Genomic DNA, 16750 nt, shown 5'->3' on the forward strand with positions numbered 1-16750 from the left:
AAAAAAAAAAAAAAAAAAGAAGTCTCAAGGTTGACCATATGATTCAGAAATGGTAGGAGTATTGTTCTTAATTCTGAGAGCCTTGGGATACCACATTTTTTCTTCCCTGTCTTAGTGTTTCACAAATACCTTGGCTGACTGATGCTCATATAAATGGAATCTCCTTGGCTGTCCTTCACTCATGTTTAGAAAGAAAAATGGCATGTGATTTTACTAATAGGGAATTGATCTGTTACTCTGATGCATACAAGAGAGCCAGAACTTGGGAGATAAGGCAAGCACTATCAGGTGAATGATACCAATGATCTGTGGAGGTCAGTTTAAGCCAATGACTTCACCCTTCTAATTTTCATCAGTTATTCATTATTTATTACCAAACCTTTCACTAGATTGTTAATGACTAGCAGAATTGGTTTCGCTCCTTTGGTGTTGAGTAGTAAAGTGGACCCCAGATGAGATGTTCCAAGAAGGAGGCAGACAGGGGAGGCTGGGCTCATTCACAAATTAGATCACAAAAGAGCCCCGAGAAGTTAAGATCTGGTTAATTCCTTTCTCTTCATTTTGTGTCTACCTGACCTTAAGTGCTGTCTGTTACCACATAATATTATTTTGAGAAGCAGACTATTAATATTTTATAGCATGGGTTTATCTAATGTTGTTGGAAGATTGTTAATCAGCTGGGATGCATACCTTCAGCTACTGAATTTTTAGTTTTATGGTTTAATACTGTCGTACTCTTCTGTGTGAAAAATATTTTGTTTCTTGGCTTCTGTATTCATGTGTGGAACTTCATTGTCATGTGAGATTTATAACCTTCTGCCTCTTAATTCTTAATGTAACATAACTAATATTTTTAATATGATTCTAACTTAGACTTAATATAAACTATTTTTTATATATAGGGACATTTGAAAGAAGTACACTCTCTTCTAATTCTCTGGTCTCCTTATACATTTAAAAACACACAGAAATGACAATAAAAAAAATTCCTGAGATAGATTGGCTTTAATGTAAACTGCTGAGTTATAGGTAACTGTATTTTATTTTAGAAGATGCTTTTTCTTTTGATATGTGAGTCTTTCTAAAAATCCAGGTAAATGGGGCTCCAGGTGGGAAATGACTGCTCACCTGCATTGAAGCTTTTCCACTTCCCTCTTCTGGTGCTGATTGACTGGTGCTGAAATTTGAGTCTAGTTTTGACAGTGCAGAGTCTTTGCGCTCCTTAGTCTTTTCTCAGGACCCCCACTTCTGGCTTGACCAGATCACTATCGTAGGTACCAAGTAGCTAAGCTCGACATACTGAGCTCAAAGAGGAAAGGTTTTACATTCTAGAAGATTTTGGTTAGGAATGGTCAGATTAAACAGAGGTTAGCTGCATTGAAGCCCAGCTTTCTCTAGCAGAACTCTCAGGCTGCAGAGAACCCAAGGAATTGGATGGTTGGGACGAAACATGTAGTTGAAGGAGATTTTGAATGTGAGTTTGGACGGTTTTGAAATGTGTGAAGCAGTTGTAGCAGATAGAGCATCTAGGCCTGTAGCCTTTTGTTTTTTTAAGTTTATGGAGTTTACTGTGTTACTGTTTTCACCTCTTACGTGTATACATATTTTTCATGGTTGGTTGCCTTGTAACTCTATGTTCACGACATATTTTGATGTGTACAAGTTTATTCTATGTAGTCAAACCTGTCGACCTTTTTTCTATTGTTTCTACTTTGATGATTTGCTTAGAAAGTCTATTTCTCATGGAATTTTTTTTCTTTTTTTTTCTTGAGTGGATGTTGGGTATTTTTAATTTTTTTTAATAAGCTTTTATTTATTTACGTTTTTAGATGGAGTCTTGCTCTGTCACCCAGGCTGGAATACAGTGGCATGATCTCAGCTCACTGCAGCCTTCGCTTCCTGGGTTCAAGTGATTCTCCTGCCTCCGCCTCCTAAGTAACTGGGCCTGCAGGCATGCACCATCACACCCAGCTAATTTTTGTATTTTTAGTAGAGATGTGGTTTTGTCATGTTGGTCAGGCTGGTCTCGAACTCCTGACCTTAGGTGATCTGCCTGCCTTGGCCCCCCAAATGCTGGGATTATAGGTGTGAGCCACTACATCCGGCCATAAGCTTTTTATTTTGGAATAATTTTGAATTTATAGAAAAGGTAAAAATATAGTACAGAGTTCCCATATAGCCTTATCTCAACTTCCTCTAATATTAGCATTTAATCTTTTTTTCTTTTTTTTTGAGATGGAGTCTTGCTCTGTTGCCAGGCTGAGTGCGGTGGTGCAGTCTCGGCTCGCTGCAACCTCTGCCTCTCAGGTTCAAGTGATTCTCCTGTCTCAGCCTCCCAAGTAGCTGGGACTACAGGTGTGCACCACCACACCCAGCTAGTTTTTGTATTTTCAGTAGAGATGAGGTTTCACCATGTTGGCCAGGATGGTCTCGATCTCTTGACCTTGTGATCTGCCCGCTTTGGCCTTCCAAAGTCCTGGGATTACAGGCGTGAACCACCACGCCCGGCCAGCATCTTGCGTAACTACTAGAGCATTTGTCAAAACTAAGAAATTAACATTGGTACATTATTATTAATTGAACACCAGACTTCTTTCAGATTTTGCCAGTTTTTTCTTTTTTTTCCCTTATTTTAATGAAAGCAAGTTTATTAAGGAAGTAAAGAAACAAAAGAACGGTCACTCCGTAGGCAGAGCAGCCTGTTCTTTTCACTAATGTACTTTTTCCAGGGTACCACATTGGATTTAGATGGGGTAGGTTTTTCTATCCATGTTTGTATAGAACTTTACAGCTTTACAATTCAGAGTCCTTTCACACACATACGGTAATTTAGATAGAAAATAATCTTGGGCATTGTCTCATTAGACACATCTGCTCCATGAAGCTTATGTGTTGGCAGAGGTGCTGCTCTGTATGTGTGAGGCCACAAGAAACTTGGGCATAGAAATCCCATTCAAATTGTCAGTCCCTGCTTCTATTTTCCATTATTTGTTCATCTTAATTCCCTATGATGTTTTGCTCTCACTCTGCTGTCTTGTTCTTCTTTTGCCTGGACCTGAGTGGAAAATTAGGATATGTTGTTGCTGATTTTTAAGTCTAGGAGAGAAAGTCACCCTCATTGTGAGGAATAACGTACTCCTACACATCAGTCTCCAGGATCTAGGTGCGAGGCATGACCAGTCTTCCAACTTTATTGCCTAGACAAGACATGTTGCCTGGATAAAACGCGTGTCTTACTCTTCAGATAGGTTTGAAAATCTGTGTGGCCTGCTCTCCTGTCTCTGCCTTACTGTAAGTGGAGACAGATGAAACTAAGAGATGGAGAGGGCAGGCAGGGAATTAGGCAGAGCAGGCTGCACGTTGGGTGGCTTCATGTCAGGTGCGCTGCCTGGTCAAACTATCGTTAGTAGGGAGGCCTTAAATGTCTCTGGATTTATTATCTTGTGGCTTCTCAGCTTACACCTGTTAATGTTAATGACCTGAGTTTTCTCATGGGTGACCAGTAGTAGCTTCTATTTGTGCATTCAAATAATCTCCCCTCTTTCTAACTAAAACACTTTTTTTGATTTTCTCAACATTTTCTGACCTATAAAACACCACCGCCCTGCCTTTCCATATAGAAGATAGAATCTGCCGGGCACGGTGGCTCATGCCTTTAATCCCAGCACTTTGGGAGGCCAAGGTGGGCGGATCACCTGAGATCAGGAGTTCGAGACCAGGCTGGCCAACATGGCGAAACCCCGCCTCTACTAAAAACAGAAAAATCATTAGCTGGGCATGGTGGTGGACACCTGTAATCGCAGCTACTCGGGAGGCTAAGACAGGGAGAATTGCTTGAACCCAGGAGGCAGAGGTTGCAGTGAGCTGAGATCGCCCCACTGTACTCCAGCCTGGGTGACAGAGCAAGACTCTGTCTCAAAAAAAAAAAAAAAAGAAAAACAGTGAGAATCTGATTATTATGCATGCCTATGGAGGAGGGGTCAAGGAAAGAGTGGAGAAGGGAATCCTGGTTTTGGCCTCCAACCAAATCATTAGTAAATTGATGGAGACAGAGTCTTGCTCTGTGGCCCAGGCTGGAATGCAAAGGCATGATCTTGGCTCACTGCAACCTCCGCCTTCTGGGTTTAAATGATTCTCATGACTCAGCCTCCCGAATAGCTGGGATTACAGGAATGTGCCACCATGCCCGGCTAATTTTTGTATTTTTAGTAGAGATGGGGTTTCGCCATGGTGGCCAGGCTGGTCTCGAACTCCTGACTTCAAGTGATCTACTGGCCTTGGCCTCTGAAAGTGCTGGGATTACAAGCGAGAGCCACTACGCCCAGCCCCCCAGAAACACCATTTTTAAGGTAGATGTCCATTAGTAGATTACACATACTTCAGTTTGATCAGATAAGAGAGGTTGGCCTTTTCTCCAAGGAGTTTTTCTCAATGGTTTGTGACTTTTTCCATTGTAAGTAATAATCATTGCTTACTTATGTTTAACACCTAGTTTACAAAGTATTTTTCCACATATGCCATTTCATTTGGTCTTCACAGCAATCTTGCACAATATGTCAGCACATATTTTCATATTTTGTGAGAAAACTAAGGCTGAGATTTGCCTGTAGTCATAAGATGTTAAGCAGAAGTCTTGAGACTTGAGTCTGCATCTCCTGATTAAAAACTCTGTGTCCTGGCCAGGTGCCCTGGCTCACGCTTGTAATCCCAGCATTTTGGGAGGTTGAGGTGGGTAGATCACCTGAGGCCGGGAGTTCCAGACTAGCCTGGCCAACATGGTGAAACCCTGTCTCTACTAAAAGTACAAAAATTAGCTGGGCGTGGTGGTGGGCGCCTGTAGTACCAGCTACTCAGGAGGCTGAGTCAGGAGTATCGCTTGAACCCAGGAGGTGGAAGTTGCAGTGAGCTGAGATTGCACCACTGCACTCCAGCCTGGGTGACAGAGTGAAACTCTGTCTCTGAAACAAAACAAAACAAAAAGAACAAAAAAACTCTGTGTCCCGTCTCTTACTCCCTCACTCCCACCCTGTGGCCTCCCCTCTGCATTGGTCCTGTCATGTTTATGGATCCCCTGCAGGTGATGCTGGTGGGGGCTTTCTCTTGGCAGTTGTAGACACTGTTGGGGACCAGAGTGTGTACCCCAAATGGATAACTGGCAGACCCTGTCGATTGCACGTCTAATGTTCTTTCTTCCCTTCTAAGTAGAATTGGAATTTTGTTTAGAGAGCCTCTTGTCCTCTGTGTGACTCTGGGGAAGGTGATCTTATCCCTAGCACTGGGGTAAATCCTGACTGGTTTCAGCTAGTCGCATGGGTCCCATTCTCCATAGGTGATGACTGTAGGGGTGAGCCAGAGACCTAGTTCTGGTCAATGAGATTAGTGGGAGGTCTGTCCAGAGGTTCTGGAAAACTCAGCCTTACAGCAACAACACTAGGAAGGGTGGCCTTTTCTTCCTCTGAAAGTTGTCATGTCTGGGTGTGGTGCCTGGAACAGTTACAGTTGTTTTGCTGCTGGTCTGAGCATGAAGCCAACATCTGGGAGAGGACTGAGCCAAGCCAACAGCAGAGAGAACTCTGCAGAGCCCTGGTGCACCATGCCTGGCACCCACTCACCTTGGACTTGTTCTGTGAAATAAATTTTCTTATTGTTTATGCCAGTTTAAGTTAGGATTATCTGTTACTTGCAACCCAAGATGTGCTAACTGATGCAATAGCTTTCATTCATTTCCTCATTGCATGAAGGAGAAGTACAGGGTATAAAGGCAGAATTGATCTAGTCAGAAGGTCAGAGGTGGCTTCCTTGGGGAAATACAGAGCCCTTGGTGGGAGAGATCCCTTTTCTTGCTGGGCCTTGTGTGCCACATTTAAGGATTTTGGTCTTTATTGCAAGAGCAGAGCCTCTTATTAGTTTAAGTACTGGGCTATTGCATGAATGCAGTGAACTCTTACTACTTAAAGTAACTCTCTAGTTACTTAAGCTACTCCTGCTAAAGAACACCTTGGCTTAACATTCCAGAGTTGAGTTTGATTTGCTGAGCAGGCAAGGAACAGTCAGTGGTTAAGGCTCTGGTGATTAGTAGGTGTGTCCAGAAAGCACAGGAGAGCATCTTTGCTTGGAATCTGATGAAGTGAACAGCCCAGATTGTTTTCTTTTTTCTTTGCCAGTGCATGTATGTGTGTATGTGTTTCTGTATGTGTGTGTATGTATAAACTGTGATATGTGTGTATATGTGGTATGTATACTCACATGTACACACACACAGGCAGCTTTCATGTTTTCTACTTTAAGGGTAACTTGTGAACAGCCTGTTGTTCTCTAAGTCTTTGATCAATTAAATAAAAAAGTTGCAGCCAAGAAACCAAGAAACCTGTTAGCAGTTATAAAAACAAGATTGGTGGTCTTATTGTAAATACAATTTTGAGAATGTATTAATATGTCTGAAATTGAGCTTTTTAGCATTTCCAAAAGTTTTCCTCCAGATTTGATAATAAGATCTGCTCTCACTCTTATACATACGGATGTATTAGCAAAACTGGATTACATCCCAGTGTAATCAGGCAGGGAACCTGTCTGAACCATATAGTGGAACTGCAATGAGAAGCTACAGTATTCTTGTAGTTATATTAGGACGTGATGTGGTCCCTCCCTATGTTTATTAATTAGTGGAGTTGTAATGAGCCTTCCCCCCTGTGCTTTTAAGGATGCTGATCAGTGGGCATCCAGGTAGGATTTTAGTTGTGTTTGGGAGCCTTCTGTGTAAAGGTGGGAGGGATTGGTGTTTCAGGTGGCAGCAGGTGAGCCTCCTGCCAAGTTGGCATAATGGGAACAGGACTCTTCTGAGCTGCCATCTGTTTGTGGCTGATAGGAAACCAGCAGTGATTTCTGAGGAGTGAGAAACTGTTCCATTTATGTTGAAATATTTAGGCCGGGCATGGTGGCTCACGCCTGTAATCCCAGCACTTTGGGAGGGTGAGGCAGGAGGATCACTAGGTCAGGAGATCGAGATCATCCTGGTTAACACGGTGAAGCCCCATCTCTACTAAAAATACAAAAAAAATTAGCCGCGGGTGGTGGCGGGCGCCTGTAGTCCCAGCTACTCGGGAGGCTGAGGCAGGAGAATGGTGTGAACCCAGGAGGTGGAGCTTGTAGTAAGCCGAGATAGTGCCACTGCACTCCAGCCTGGGCGACAGAGCAAGACTCCATCTCAAAAAAAAAAAAAAAAATTTTAGAAATTAGTAATGTTAAGACTGTGCTGATCAGGTGTTAGTAGGTTGGAGAAAATGGACTGTGGAGTGAGTGTTGTTACTAATTTCAGAAGATGCCTACTTTGTTTGACAACCCCTGCCCCCTCTCCCTCCCAAAAAACGAAAAGCCAGGACTCTTTTCATTTCTGCCCACCCAGACTTACCACTCAGGTCAGCCTCAGCTCTGTACTGAGTTGCCTTAGGCCAGGGAACACGTTATTTATACGACTGTCACATGTACACTGCCTGTGGTGTATTTGCAATGGAGGGGATTCAGTCTGTCTCAAACTCTTATGATGTGTCTTTTTAAAAAACTGTGATAAAATATACATAACAAAATGTATTATTGTAATCATTTTTCAATGTACAGTTCAGAGCCATGAAGCAACATTTATATTGTGCTGCTGCCATGGTGTGTCATGTTTCAACCAGGTGCTTTGACGTACTTTAAAAATAGCGGACGCTTCTTCTGTATGGTGAATCATCAGCATGTTTTCTCTAACGTGATGTCCCTTTGGTTTTGCAGCTTGCATTTACTTCTTTCCTGTAGGAGTTGATTAGGTGAATGGAGGTGCTGTGTCCACATTTCTTCTGGGTCTGATTTGCTGCCCTTGCAGCTGGGGAAGCTGTACCCTCCATGTATGTTGTCTTTGATGGTATCCTGAAAACTTTACTTTGTCTCCCCCGTATTATACTCTCAAAGCAGCGGTACGAAATAGAAAACAACTCATTTCCCCTTTAACCTAGCATTAGTTGGTAGGTTGGCTGGAGGAATTTGTCTGTGGCCCAAGGGCCTACCAGAAAGTTGCTGTGGAGCCCTGCAGTGGCCTGGTGTGGAGCGGCGAGTTAGGGTTATGTGGTCTAAGCCCTGCCACGGGAGCAGGTTCCAAGGGGTGGCTGATCTCTTTCTGGCTCTAGGACTCTGCTGGGTTCAGTCAACCACCTGTAGATTTCTGTCTTGCCTCTTTCAAAACAATCAACGGAAAGATCTGTAGAACCCTCTGTTAGTCAGGGGATTCTTGGTTACTGGTGAAAGAGACTTAACTAACACAAAAAAAGGGAATTCAGTGGAAGGATTCTGGGCTGTCTACGGAATCCAGGCCAGGAGCCAGGGATTGGGCTAGGATGCTGCATGGATGGGGCCAGGAGGACACACACTCGCTCTCTTCTCTTCTGCCTCTTTCCCAGCTGTCAGCTCCCTCAGTGTTTCTGAGTTATTCCTTTTCCATCATGGACCAGCATCCTCTGCTTCTCGGTCCAGGTGGCAGAACCTGGCTGCCAGCCCCATGTTTTTCATATTATGACCCAGGTGTCCAGAGAGAGATTATTTTCTTTGTGTTCCAGAATTTCCAGGGAAGAGCTGATGAGTTGGTGTAAAAAATGGTGACTTCCATGGTAACGGTGGGAGGATGGAAGCCATTAAGGTAGTCATTGAGGTTCAGCAGAAGGTCCATCCTTGTTGCAGTTTATAAAAATGTTAGCGACACCACTCCAACAGTTAAAAAATAGGAAAGGACACGGGCTGTGAAAGCTCCGAAGCCTTGCATTAAAATTTAAAGCAAAACAAGGCTGGGCACAGTGGCTCACGCCTGTAATCCGAGCACTTTGGGAGCCCGAGGCGGGTGGATCATCTGAGGTCGGGAGTTCGAGACCAGCCTGACTAACAGGGAGAAACCCCATCTCTACTAAAAATACAAAATTAGCCGGGCATGGTGGTGCATGCCTGTAATCCCAGCTACTCAGGAAAGCTGAGGCAGGAGAATAGCTTGAATCTGGGAGGCGGAGGTTGCGGTGAGCCCAGATTGTGCCTCTGCATTCCAGCCTGGGCAACAAGAGCGAAACTCTGTTTCAAAGAAAAAGCAAAACAAAACAATCAAATCTGATTAAACTAAATTAAAATAAAATGCTGCCATCACCAGGGCTAACAAAAAATCCTGCAAGATTGAAGATTTGAACCTGCTGAACAAATTTGGAAGCTGCTTTTTGTAAAATCAAAGTTCTTTTTTAGTAAAATAAATTATAGCTTATATTCATATCAGCATTATTTGAGCTCAGAGAATTGTGACCAAAGTTTAACCAAGCAGGGTAGTTTGACATGTGATGTATTTACCTGAAACACAGAATAAATAAAATATTCTAAATTTACCAGGCACAGTAGCTCATGCCTGTAATCCCAGCACTTTGGGAAGCTGAGGTGGGTGGATCACCTGAGGTCAGGAGTTCGAGAACAGCCTGACCAATATGGTGAAACCCTGTCTCTACTAAAAATATAAAAAGTAGCTGAGCGTGGTGGCACGCACCTGTAATCCCAGCTACTCGGGAGGCTAAGACAGGAGAATCGCTTGAACCCAGGAGGCAGAGGTTGCAGTGAGCCGAGGTTGCACCATTGCACTCGAGCCTGGGCAACAGAGTGAGACTCTGTCTCAAAACAACAACAACAACAAAAAAAAAACAAAAAAAAAAAACTAAATTAAATAATATTTTAAATGCACAAGGAGATCTTTCTGTTAGAAGGCCCTTTTCTAAAATCTACTAATTTCATATTATAATTTGAATTTTCACTTAAATCAGTGTGTGCCAGTGGATCTGTCCTCCCTTGCTGTCATTGTGTCTCATCAGGGTCACTGATTCATGGGTAGATCACATACTCCACTGACTTCTGAGGTTATGAAAAATAGCTGTTCCCCTTATAGTTGTTTGGTTATGCACGTAGATATCCTCTATGATTTTGAGAACTCTATGGAATTCAGTTGGGATTGAATCCTATGTGTGAATTGTGAACCTGTATGCAGTAATCCAAGGTGAATTGAAAGCATCATTTAATTATTGCAATTTTGAACCACTATTGACTAGGAATCAGAACAGTGGCTAAGAGATCATAATGCTTTGACACCAGTTCTCTAACACCAGCTGGGTTCAACTTGGTTCTGATACTAACCGCCTGAACTGGATGTCAGACATGAGGGCTTATCTCTGCAAGGCTGCTCTCATGGCAGATACCAGTTGCAAGTCTTCAGGCTACCTGCACTTCTGACCAACTGGCTGTACATTTGGGGATTCCACCACCTTGTCAGGTTTGATAATTTGCTAAAACAACTCACAGAAATCACAGAAGACGGTTTTATGATAAAGGATACAACTCAGGAACAGCCAAATGGAAGAGACACATAGGGCAAGACCTGGGAGGGTCCTGGATGCTGAGCTCCCGTGCCCTCGCCCCATGGAGTCAGAGTGCATCACCCTTCTGGCACATCCATGTATTCATCAACCAGGAAGCTCTTTGAGCTCGGGTGTTTATTGTGTCGGTGTCTTATGACATCACTGGTCATGTGATTGAGCTCAGTCTCCAGCCCCTCTTCTTCCCAGAGGTCAGGGGTGGGAATGAAAGTTCCAGCCCTCTAATCACATGCTTAGTCTTTCTGGAATGGCCAGCCCATCCCTTGAAATGTTCTAAGGGCCCACCCTCTGTCACCTCATCAGTGCAGACTCAGATGTGGTCAAAAGTGGCTCTTCACAGATAACAAAAGACACTCCTGTCACCCAGAACATTCTAAGAGTTTTAGGAGCTCTGTGCCAGGAACAAGGGCAAAACCCAGATATATTCTTTCTGCCACATCCATGATTTAGATAAAACTTGGATTCTTGCAGGAAGTTTCTGAGGCTATTAAGGTGTTCATAGTGTTTAAGCTTTCTGCATAAGGATGACAGAAGGAGATCCCCTAAGCGGAGTGAGGGGAGAAGAGGGATTTGGATAGAGCTCTGAGAAATGCCAGCATTTGAGCAGTGAGTAGAGGATGAGGGGCTGGGGAATGCCTGGGGAGGTAGAAGGGACACAAGGAGAACTGGCTGTCATCGACGCCTGGGGAAAAGTGTATTTCTTTTTCTTTTTCTTTTTTTTTCCCGAGACGGAGTTTCGCTCTTATTGCCCAGGCTGGAGTGCAATGGCGTGATCTTGGCTCACTGCAATCTCCACCTCCCAGGTTCAAGCGATTCTCCTGCCTCAGCCTCGCGAGTAGCTGGGATTACAGGTGCGTACCACACCTAGCTAATTTTTTGTATTTTTAGTAGAGATGGGGTTTCACCATGGCCAGGTGCGCACCACCATGCCTGGCTAATTTTTTGTGTTTTTAGTAGAGATGGTTTCACCATGGCCAGGCTGGTCTTGAACTTCTGACCTCAGGTGATCCGCCCGCCTTGGCCTCCCAGAGTGCTGGGATTACAGGCACGAGCCACCACACCCATCTGAAAATTGTATTTCTAGACCAGTGCTTTCCAGGAGAATTTTCTGGCCTGATAAAAACCGTCTGTATTGTTGTGCAGTAAGGTAGTTACCAAGCACATGGAGGCTGTTGAGCAGTTGAAATGCAGCTAAGGCATCTGAGAAACATAATTTATATTTTTATTTAATTGTACTTAATTTAACCATATGTGGCTAGTGGCTACCATTTTGTACAGTGCAGTTTGATTTGAGGACATGGTCAGTGGGTTAAGAAGGATAAGGGCTTCAAGTATACTTTTTCCTTTCAGCCATCATGCTCTAGGGCTGAAGTTTTAGAGTAGCTTAAGACTGTAGAATATTCCCCACAGAGAACTTAGGTAATTGGGACAGTCTCGGAACGTCTTGGGACCTGGTAAATGTCTTGGGCTTCAAGGGTAAGATCCAGTTATTCAGATACTTAGTGAACATAAATGTCAAAATGAGACAGTGATTTGATTGATGGAGAGTCTTAAAAAATATAGGCGAGGGATATGAATTTCTGTAACATGCAGGGTTCAGCGGCATGTAACAGAAAACTCAAGTGGCTCATACAAGATGACTGCTGACTGTTCATGTAGCGGTCTGGAGGCAGGTGGGCATGGGTGGGCATGGGCTGATTGTATGGCTCCTGCTGATCAGGGTTCCAGGATTCCTCCGCCTTTCTCTTTCACCATCTTTAACCTCAGAATTCCTGACAGTGCATGATGACTACTGGAGCTCAATAATCACACTGTGACCAGGCAGGAGGAGAAGAGAGGGTGGGAAGGGCAAAGGACTCATCTTCCAGATGAGCTAGTCCCCCTTAAAGATCTTTCCTGGAAGCTCCCTCTTCACTTAACAACTTGACTTTCTGTTATGCTTCATCAGCAACAACTACATGTGAGGCGGGGAAATGAGTCCTTGATCTGGGCACTTTGCTGCCCCAAATAAAACCGAGATTCTGTTGGTGAGGAAGAAAGGGAGACTGGACATTGGGCAGAGGCCTGGCAGTCTCTGCCTTGGTGTGGAAAGGGTACACCTCTGTGCATATGGGAGAAGGACCAGTGCCTTCATTCCCTGACATCGTGTCCATGAAGGCACCTGCTGTCGCAAACACCAAACCATCATTCCCACTCAGCCTCCGCAGGTTTCTCTGCAAGCTCCCATGTAGGTTGGCACAGCTTTTACAACAATCCCTTTTGGTTCTCAGAGCTCTTCTGGAGACTTTAGTTGTGGGCTGCCTGCACCTTAGGTTCAGGTAACTGATAACAAGCCTACAGCGCTCCTGAGTGCTCCCTGAGAGAGCGTGTGAATCAGAGGTCAGTTTCAGAGGCACATTCTCAGGGGTTGTATTCTTCACCTAGGCCAATGACCACTTAAGTCTTCCTGCACATTGTTCCTTGCAGGGACAGCTGGCTGCTGGGCACACATGGGGGCACAAACTGGATAAGGCTCCTGCCCATTCGGGAGCTTAGGTCAGTAATTTTCCTAGTTCTTCTACAAAGAATTGAACTGTTTCCCCTGCGTACATTCTGTTAACCTTTTCAGTGAGGATTCCAGAAGAGTCTGAGAGAAGGCTGGAAGAAGGCTGGAGGGTGGTGTCATGGGATGCATGTGCAGATTCAGAAGTGGTGGGTGCAGAAGAATAGCGTCCAGGACAAGCAGCTGTCGCTGTGCCATGTCATTTGGCACCCTGCGATGTCACCTTGCTTTTCAGGAGTGCAGCCGGTTGTGGACATTTTGGAATTGTTTTGCTTTTGGAATGGGTGTTGGGGTGAAGCATTCTTCTGCTGGGTTGTCAGTTGTAGCTCTGACTAGCCACATCACTTCAGCCAAGTCATTTCTCTCTGGGCCTTAGATGTTTCCTCTGTGAGGAGGGAGTTGCCACATCCACCTAGAATATTTTTAGAGCCTGTGTGGCTAAATGCATGATCTTTCAAAATCTTCACCTGTCATAATCACTCATAGTGATACCAGGTATGCGGTATGCGGAGGTTGAGGGCAAAGAAGTAAAACAGTTGTGTCTTTATCTTTGTGTCCCTGTATCTGTGTGTGATTGATGTGCCAGACTGAACATCCTACCAGTTTAAATTACCTGTGGTACTTCAGAAACCTGCTGCTAGGTTGTTAGGTATATTTTTAGGTTGACATAAGATCTTTTATTTAGCCTTTCAGCAGTTTAGCATTTTTGGATTTAATATCAGGACTTGAACTGTTTACCAGCCACCCATGAAAGGCCATGATGGGTTGTTAGTAACTTGACTAAAGCACTAATTACAACTGGGCCTGAGCCAGGGGACTGTCTGCTAAGAACTAAACACTCATGGAGTGAATGGCTAAGTGAGCCTAGCCAACCACTTAACGTTTCAACCTCAAGGTAGTTTTATTATCCTCTGCTTAATTTATAAGTAGTAACTCCTGACCTGCTAAAGACTTTATTCGTTTGTGAAAAATACTCTAGAGAAGAAAGGCAATTATTAGTGCTATTGATGGAGGTAAATATTCTGAGGGTTCTTAGCCAGAAAATAGAAATTTTGGCTAAATTAAAGAATAGGTATTAAATTTGGTAGTGACATGGGTCTATAATGGAATGAAGCTATCAAAAAGAAAAAACTAATTCGCTGGGCGTGATGGCATGTGCCTGTTTTCCCAGCTACCTGGGAGAGTAAGGTGGGAAGATCGCTTGAGCCTGAGAGGTTGAGGTTGCAGTGAGCCATGTTTGCACCACTGCACTTCAGCCTGGGCGACAGAGGGAGACCCTGTCTCAAAAACAACAGGCCGGGCGCAGGTGGCTCACGCCTGTAATCACGGCACTTTGGGAGGCCAAGGCAGGTGGATCACCTGAGGTCGGGAGTTAGAGACCAGCCTGGCCAACATGGTGAAATCTCGTCTCTACTAAAAATACAAAAATTACCCGGGTGTGGTGGCAGGCGCCTGTAATCCCAGCTACTGGGGAGGCTGAGCCAGGAGAATTGTTTGAATCCAGGAAGAGGAGGTTGCAGTGAACTGAGTGAGACTCTGTCTCCAAAAACAAAAACAAAAACAAAAAAACAACCAGAATAAAGACAAAACTTATTAAAACTTTACTCATGAAGTAAAAGACAAAACTTCAGTGAAATTGATGCAGCCTATGGAGTTGGGCAGGCACAGAGGAACTGTGGCCTTGGCGGAATCACGTTCAGGAAACGCGTAGGAGCCCATTCAGAGGTTTTTACGGGCTCTGAGGTGGTGAGGGCAGTGGTGTGTGTCATTGCTGAAATGAACTTCAATTTGAAGAAAGATCGCTCTGATGTTTCTGAGAAGTAGTGCCATTTGAGAATTTGGGAATTTATATGTATGTTGGTTTGTCGTCTTCACACCAGAATCTGCTTTATTTGCACGTCAGTCATAAAGGTCATTTACCCATTTGGCTTATTTGTGTGTTTAAAATTAAAACTCAAACCATTTTCCCTCTGTAGAAAATGTGGCTTGTGTGGTATGACATCTTACTGGAGTTGGAGGGAGGCATGGTGGGCACCTGAATAAACATCAATCTGGGGAAGATGCCCCTGGAGGGCTGCCTGGACAAGTCCCTGATGCTACTAGATTTCCTACTTTCAAAGGACTAGGAAACATTTTTTCAGCTTTAAAGGATTTAAAAGCCAGTGGTATTTCAGAATAGTGCTGAAAGAGCCCTGCTGTTGAATGAACATTGGGAGCTCTGCATGTGGGTTGTGGCAAATCCTTTATCCCATGAGGCCCTCTCTTCTCCAGGCCTCTTAAGTTCTATAGACCGTCAGTGCCGCCCCTGAAATGTCCTGTCTTAAATAGAATGCCTTGAACCATACCTCTGCATCAAAAATGTGGAGCCAGGGGAGCTCCAAGGACTGGGGATTCTCGGTGCCTTCAAAATGACAAGTTAGAAGTACTAAGGTAAAAGCAGAAAAGCATCTGTTTGGGACTGACTTTCAGGTGGTGCTTCTGACAACACACAGAAGTCAAGTTACTACTGTGCATTTAACAGGCACACCTTTTAGCTCCGAAAGAACCTTAACTTTTTCAGTGCTTCTTTATCGCAGTATCACCGTTGGTTTTTACAGCATTCTTGAGAAAGGGCAGAGCAGATAGCCTGTTCACTTGCAGATGGGAAAGCTGACTTTCGGGTAGCTGACCCCATGCCAGGTCTCTCAGCCAGGATACAGCAGGTTAGCCAGAAGCTGTCTTCTGATTCCTGGTCTGATTCTTTTTCCATTTCAGTTTCCCCACCCCTCCTTTTTAAAAGAAGTTTTATTTTATGACAGCTTTACTTACTTGCTTATTTAGAGCTTAACCTTCTCCCACAAAACATTTAAGGTGGCTTAAATGTAGTGACTAAAGAGGAAGTTGGCCGGGCGCGGTGGCTCATGCCTGTAATCCCAGCACATTGGGAGGCCGAGGCGGGCAGATCATGAGGTCAGGAGATTGAGACCAGCCTGGCCAACTGGCGAAACCCCTTCTCTACTAAAAAAAAAAAAAAAAATTAGCTGGGTGTGGTGGCACACCTGTAGTCCCAGCTAGTTGGGAGGCTGAGGCAGGAGAATTACTTGAATCTGGGAGGCAGAGGTTGCAGTGAGCCAAAATCGTGCCACGCACTCCAGCCTGGTGACAGAGCAAGACTCCATCTCAGGAAAAAAAAAAAAGAGGAAGTAATGTTGATACAAATTTTTGGCTCAAGTAAGGCAAATACTTGTTTTTTTTTCCATAAGCATTGAGAATGAGGATAAGAAGAAAGCTGTTTCTTTGATTAAACTGAAATCTTACCTGTGTGCCCAGACCTCCCCACCCGTTCTTAGATCATTGGACAGCACCCCCAATATTAAGCGTGTCTAAAACTTTTGTATTTCACCCCAAATTCAGGATGGTATGAATGGAGAAAGGAGTAACACATGAGGGAGCTTCATGGTTATAGCCGCATTGCCTTTACCTTTTTGGTATTATACTTACTATATCATACTTTGTATTTTTGTGTGTTTAAACATGAAAAGTAATAAAATATTATAGTACATTTGTAAAAGGGGGAAAATCACCCCTAGCTTCCACCATTATTATAACTCTTAAGCATAGCATTCTCTTGAATTCGTTCCTCATATGCACTTTTTCCAAAAAGTTCTAAGCAACATTATAAACACTGTTGGAAGATTTTAAAATTTAGCATAGCATAAGCATTTTTTCATGTTTTAAAGTGGTTTCATAATTATACTTCTTTTTGAAAAATTTTTTATTGTGATAAACTTTACCTTTTTTTTTTTTG

General features: G+C 43.8%; 1 pseudogene; it reads right to left on the reverse strand.

The window, feature by feature from the left end:
* Positions 1-13161, reverse strand: part of LOC105536953 — a 46078-nt pseudogene extending 32917 nt beyond the window's left edge.
* Between the last annotated feature and the right edge of the window lie 3589 nt (positions 13162-16750).

The sequence above is a fragment of the Mandrillus leucophaeus genome, unplaced genomic scaffold (genome assembly GCF_000951045.1).
Source record: "Mandrillus leucophaeus isolate KB7577 unplaced genomic scaffold, Mleu.le_1.0 Scaffold166, whole genome shotgun sequence".
NCBI lineage: Eukaryota > Metazoa > Chordata > Mammalia > Primates > Cercopithecidae > Mandrillus > Mandrillus leucophaeus.